At 41.0% G+C, this 6,370-nt stretch overlaps 4 non-coding genes across 4 annotated transcripts; all 4 read left to right on the top strand.

The window, feature by feature from the left end:
• The first annotated feature begins 3,802 nt into the window (after positions 1-3,802).
• trnat-cgu (transfer RNA threonine (anticodon CGU)) lies at positions 3,803-3,876 on the top strand. Its single transcript has one exon. It is a non-coding gene; the product is annotated as a tRNA-Thr (tRNA).
• A 200-nt stretch (positions 3,877-4,076) lies between these two features.
• On the top strand, positions 4,077-4,150 carry trnat-agu (transfer RNA threonine (anticodon AGU)). The gene has a single exon. It is a non-coding gene; the product is annotated as a tRNA-Thr (tRNA).
• Positions 4,151-4,504: 354 nt separating this feature from the next.
• On the top strand, positions 4,505-4,578 carry trnat-agu (transfer RNA threonine (anticodon AGU)). The gene has a single exon. It is a non-coding gene; the product is annotated as a tRNA-Thr (tRNA).
• Positions 4,579-4,931: 353 nt separating this feature from the next.
• On the top strand, positions 4,932-5,005 carry trnat-agu (transfer RNA threonine (anticodon AGU)). The gene has a single exon. It is a non-coding gene; the product is annotated as a tRNA-Thr (tRNA).
• Positions 5,006-6,370: the final 1,365 nt, after the last annotated feature.

The following is a 6,370-nucleotide window of genomic DNA, read 5'->3' as shown; positions in this document are numbered from 1 at the left end:
TGACATTGACAGCCCTGTTTTAAAGTTCCCTGACCCTTTAAGACTTATTCTATTTTAACACTATAAAATGCATAATGGTTCCACTCTAAAATAATTTAAGTAGTTTTACAGATGTTCTTCATTTATGCATTTACTTAACATATTCAAATATCCAAATGATAGTAATAATGTTTCATTAGTTCAGGAAGGATTAAAACTCTACTAGTGACTGAGTACGTTCGTTGTTACAAAACTGGCGTCAAGTTTAATTAAGCATTAAAAAGTGCAAAATTTCCTTCCTGCAAACCTGCACATACATTTGAACACTTTACTATCTGTAGAATAAATGACACTTCTGTTGTTTATCTGTTTATTGCAGCTTCCCTTACATGACTACAGTATCAGAGTGCAGTTATCCAGCTAACAGGAATGTTCTCCGAATTTTGGCTAAGGCTGTGGGAAGGTTCTCTTAAAGTTATGAACAAACGTTAACAGAATGTTCATTTCAAGTCAACTATCCTTTGGGTCATTCCTGGTATCCAGTAACATTTTGACTTCATAATTTTTGGAAAAAGGGACATGTTTTTCATGTTTTTAGCATTCTACCAAAATAGTGACATGTTTAACTATTAGCATTACATATTAGCCGAGCTCAGGGATTCAGACAATAATAATTATGGGCAGATTGTTCAGACACGCACCGTGAAAGTATTCCACCCTGTTAGGGACATATACATAGTTAAAATGTATCTTAAAATGTAAATGTTAAACAATAATGAGCTTTTCTTGGACAGTATGTCCCTTATGCCATAATAGTAATTTTATTCTTGAAACAATAACAAAACAAATATTGATGAATAGAACATGTCTTGATTATTAGGAACTAATATGTTCTAACAGTGGATGAGTTTTCAATAATTTCTGGCTTGTCATCTGTAAAAGTGTGGAACTGCACCTATGTAATACTGTTTCAAAACAAAACAAAAAAATAAAAATAAATAAATAAATAAAAAATCCAGATTTCTTTTCGGGGAGGGACACAAAAATAGCTATGTGGTTCCTTATCACAATAAATCATGATGACAAGAAGCAAAACAATTCTCTGTTCAGGTGGCTAGAGAAATAATTACAATTAGAGAGGACGGACATAAGAAATTATTTTTTTATTTGTTTATAATTGATTAAAATGTGATTAACAAACAAACACAGAAACCATCACAAGAAGGAACAGTAATGGACAGTGATGCCCTTGTTTACAAGCATTTTATATACACAGAAACGTAATATTTACAAATTTCTATTCTTATTTTTTTCTTTCTCTGTCTACAGTTTGTGACATTTTCTGTAAAACAAAACAGTTTCTCACATTAAGCAAAGTATTACCTTTTACTTTATAGGATGTCCTACTTTTATGCTGCTGTCCCAATTTATTTGACATGTTCAAACTTAATATATATATAATTAAATTGAACTAAGAAACTTGCACATCATTGCATAAAATTGAATGATCACATGAACGCATGTAAAACAAATTTATATGGTAGTTTGAATTAGTTTGTATTAGTTTGTGTTAGAAATTAAACGTTAACTATTTTATTAAACCTAAACTATGTATGGGCACTTTACATGTACTTTCTCAGAACTTGAGAAAACCTGTAATCTGATTTAATTAAATGTCAAATGTCAGTGTCCACTAATCAAAAGCTTATTTGTCCCGTTTAGCTGATGTCCCACTTTTGCTAACTTCACCTTAGAAATAAAGTTATCAAACACTTTACAGTCTTAACTGCATGAATTATAAATTATATAATATAATTTCCAATATACAATAAATACTGTTTATTTTATTAGAATTTCCTAAATTTTTAGCTAAGTTAGCCGTAGCTCTTTGAGTAATCAACGTTTAGCTCGCTAACCTTCTACAGATGAACAGAACTTTTATAACTATGTCAGATACGTTTTTACATATCTTTGACTGGACAAACATTCTCCATAACATAACAGCTAACAGGGTGGAACTTTAAGAGTGTGACAAGCAGGATAATGTTTAAAAAATGAAAACAAAAAGGTAGTAATGCAAGCTGACGCTTACCTTAGTTTGTACAGTTGAATTCCATTGGGAAAAATAAATAATATCACTTCCTGAAATTATCTCAATGGAATTGTAGTCTATTCTGGAAGAAGAGAAAGTACATACTAACAGGGTGTAAGATAACTTTAGGGACAGGTAAAATGAAGAAAATTGACTATAGTTTTACATGGTTTATATGTATGATTAGATGCAGTTTAGCCACGACTGAAACATAATTTTAAAATATTTTGATGTTTTTATCATTTCATGGTTTATTTTTCTTGTGGAAGCAGATTACTTTGCAGAGAGGGCATGATAAAATTGAATTCATATAATTAAAAGGTGGGTAAAATACAAAATAGTACTTTTGATATCTATTATCTCTGTTTAAGTGATAAAGAAGCCCTAAATATATCATTTAAGCCATTTCTTATAAATATGTTACTCATTTTGGAGAAAACATGAGTAAATCAGAAAGACAGAAATGTCACTGTATAGCAGGAATGATCCCTTTAAAGCGCCTGTCAGGTAAACAGGAAATCCTGGGTTCGAATCCCAGCCGTGCCTTTGGTTGTGCGCCTTAATACAGCAGAGCGTGGGCTTTTCCGAAAAAGGACAGTGGGCGGTTTCTCTTGCGCTACCACCCCCCTCACCTGCTTTTGAAAGATAGCACCCCAGGCTAACTAGTCACAACAGCAAGGGCGCCGTGGCTTAGCTGGTCAAAGCGCCTGTCTTGTAAACAGGAAATCCTGGGTGCCTTTCCACCGGAGGCTGTCGCTGCCTCTATGCTCGCCATTGGACAGGCGACCCCGAGGACCGGGCATCAGTTGTACAGAGACCCGAGGACCTGTCTTTCTGCCCACACAGCGAGCGACTTGACCTGAGCTAGACGGGCACAAATATGGAAGAAAAGCCTTGACATGGCCCAGCCTGATGCCCCAACAGGCTCTGTGGCGCAATGGATAGCGCATCAGACTTCTAGGTTGCCGGATGAGGCCATTCAAAGGTTGTGGTTTTGAGTCCGACCAGAGTTGTGGCTTTTGGCATTTTGTGAAGCCCATACTGCACAGTGTTGCCCTTGGGCAGCAAAGACCATTTTGAGGCCTCCTGTTCTCAACATACATTGATTTAAAAAATGTCAGTCAAATTCGAAAGGTTTCAAAACATGCCCGAGAACCATCTCGATGAGGTATGGCAGTGACTGTGCTGCAGCGTGCAGAGGCAGCAGGATGTTGCAAGTATACATGCATGATAAAGTACTTAAAGCATTAAAAATGCTTACCAAAATCCTCTTGGCTCTTTCACTCTCGCACCAGCTGTCACCACACAGAAGTGTCAGCTTTTCTTTTTCTAGCTTGGAAGGTCTTGGCACCTCTTGTGAATGGAGCTCCAAAAACATGTGTGACAGGAGCCCCGCTAAGCATGCTTTGCCAACAAACGCAGAATCTAGCTGGCCACCCCCACTCAGTTGTCAACGAAGCCTTTTTAGCCACTCAGCACCTGGACAGCCATCACGCGGCTCTACTAGGCATCCACTTGGGCTCTGTGGTGCAATGGATAGCGCATTGGCCTTCTAGATGGCCAGGTGATACCATTTAAAGGTTGTGGTATACTGCACAGTGCCCTCAGGCAGCAGGAAGTTGTAAGCAATCTCTTTTAAGGTGACCAGCACCTGGCCCGCAGACTGTCTGCCTCGCCTCTGAACGTTTTTGACCGTCTGAGCTGCCCTTCATGTGCCAGCACTTGCTGGTTGGTGCCGTGGCTTAGTTGGTTAAAGCACCTGTCTCGTAAACAGGAGATCCTGGGTTCAAATCCCAGCGGTGCCTTGAGCGGCATTCGTGTCTCTTAAGCCCATGCTTTTCCGAGAGCTACCAGCAAACAACGAGCGGCTAATTTTGCAAATCGCCCCAACTTAGTTGTCAGCAAATGCTTTAAAGCTGTCCAGCATCTGGCCCATCGACCCTGGCCCTCTCTCTGGAGGCTTAGATCCTCCGAGTCACCCTCCCAGAGGCCTTACTTGCAGGCTGGCGCCGTGACTTAGTTGGTTAAAGCGCCTGTCTAGTAAACAGGAGATCCTCGGTTCAAATCCCAGTGGTGCCTTTGGCTGTGCGCCTCAATACAGCAGAGTGTGTGTTTTCCGAAAAAGGATGGCAAATGTGGAGCGTGAGGACAATGGGTGCTTTCTCTTCTGCCACCACCCCATTCACCTGCTTTTGAAAGATAACATCCCAGGCTAACTAGTCACAACAGTGAGGGTGCCGGAAAAGCCCGCTTAGCTGGTCAAAGCGCCTGTCTTGTGAACAGGAGATCCTGGGTTCGAATCCCAGGAAACCGCCCGACTCGGTTGTCAGCAAACGCTTTAAAGCTGTCCAGCGTCCGACCCACCGACCCCGGCCCTCTCTCTGGACGCTTAGATCCTCCCAGTCACCCTCCCAGAGACCTGCCATGAGCACTGGCGCTGTGGCTTAGTTGGTTAAAGCACCTGTCTAGTAAACAGGAGATCCTGGGTTTGAATCCCAGCGGTGCCTTTGGTTGTGTGCCTCAATGCAGCAGAACACAGGCTTTTCTGAAAAAGGACAGCAAATTAGGGGCGTGCGGACAACGGGTGCTTTCTCTTGCGCCACCACCCCCCTCACCTGCTTTTAAAAGATAGCATCCCAGGCTGACTAGTCACAACAGCAAGGGTGCCGGAAAAGCCCACTTAGCTGGTCAAAGTGCCTGTCTTGTGAACAGGAGATCCTGGGTTCGAATCCCAGGAAACCGCCCGACTCGGTTGTCGGCAAACGCTTTAAAGCTGTCCAGCGTCCGGCCCGCCGACCCTGGCCCTCTCTCTGGATGCTTTGATCCTCCGAGTCACCCTCCCAGAGGCTGTCAATGGTCTGGCGCCGTGGCTTAGTTGGTTAAAGCGCCTGTCTAGTAAACAGGAGATCCTGGGTTCAAATCCCAGCGGTGCCTTTTGTTGTGTGTGTCAATACAGCAGAGTGTAGGCTGCGGAGCATGAGGACAACGGGTGCTTTCTCTTGCGCCACCACCCCCCTCACCTGCTTCTGAAAGATAGCATCCCAGGCTAACTAGTCACAACAGCGAGGGCACCGGAAAAGCCCGCTTAGCTGGTCAAAGCGCCTGTCTTGTGAACAGGAGATCCCGGGCCCGACTCGGTTGTCTGAAAATGCTTTAAAGCTGTCCAGCGTCCGGCCCACTGACCCCGGCCCTCTCTTGGATGCTTAGATCCTCCGAGTTGCCCTCCCGGAGGCCTGACGTGTGGGCTGGCACCGTTGGTTAGTAAGGTTCTCAAAATGTAAACACAAAGCGTTTGTGGAATGTTTTTCTGAAAATTTTGGTTGGATGTTCGTCTAAGGTGTTTAAATTAGAGAACTTTCAAACATACACTGCCCTCCAAAAGTTTGGAAACACCCCTGGCAAAGTGTGGATTTGGATAAAATCAGCATAAATCCTTATCATTTTTTGGTGCAAATACACAGCAAAATTTCCAGTGTATAGACTTGTTTTTATGGTGTTAATTTTCTGGTGTTAAGAAGTGTTGATTCTGGTGTTAATGGTGTAAATGAGGGGAAAAACACAATAATAGTGTTATTAATTAACACTTACAGTGTTGTTTTAACTCTATAAAAGTATTAAAAAAGTAGCACTATTTAAAGTGTTAGTTTAACTCCCTTTAGTGTGGACTTATATAAACACTATATAATGGCAATATATACATGTCAAAGTCAGACATGCCTCTTTGCCAGCTGTGATGCCTGGTTACTGGTTTAAACTTGGCACAGGTTTTTAAAAGATTTTTGGGTCAACACACCTTAATAGCTTCAACAACTGATTGCCAATTAAGTTTAGAATGCAATGAATTTAGACCCAGATTATGCAGAGCTAATACTAATGGTAGATATTTTGATGAATCGAAAATTTCTGTGTATAAACTGTTTATGTAATAAAATATGTTTTCGTAGTTTGTGTTATCCCTTATCAGTGCGAAATTATCACAAATGAAAAAGGATTCATGCCAATATTGTCCAAAACCCCACTTTTCTAGGGCGTTTCCAAACTTTTGGAGGGCATTGTACCACTTCCATAATGTTTGCATTAGCTACAATAAAATGGTATACGTTCCCTTAATGTTGTCTTTAACGTTCACATAACCAAGAATAAACGTTTTTAAACATTTAAATAACAAAACGTTTTGAACGTTCAGAGAACATTCAGAACTAAACGTTCCTAGGACATATTTTTCTTAGCTGGGTAAGTAATCGTTGAAGTGTGTCTTGAACTCATCTGTCTTCTTGACTGTAGATTAGTGTTCTCGGC

This window comes from Labeo rohita, chromosome 15 (genome assembly GCF_022985175.1).
Source record: "Labeo rohita strain BAU-BD-2019 chromosome 15, IGBB_LRoh.1.0, whole genome shotgun sequence".
Taxonomy (NCBI): Eukaryota; Metazoa; Chordata; class Actinopteri; order Cypriniformes; family Cyprinidae; genus Labeo; species Labeo rohita.
Note: the sequence above shows the minus strand (reverse complement) of the source record. Positions and strands in the feature narration are given on the sequence as shown.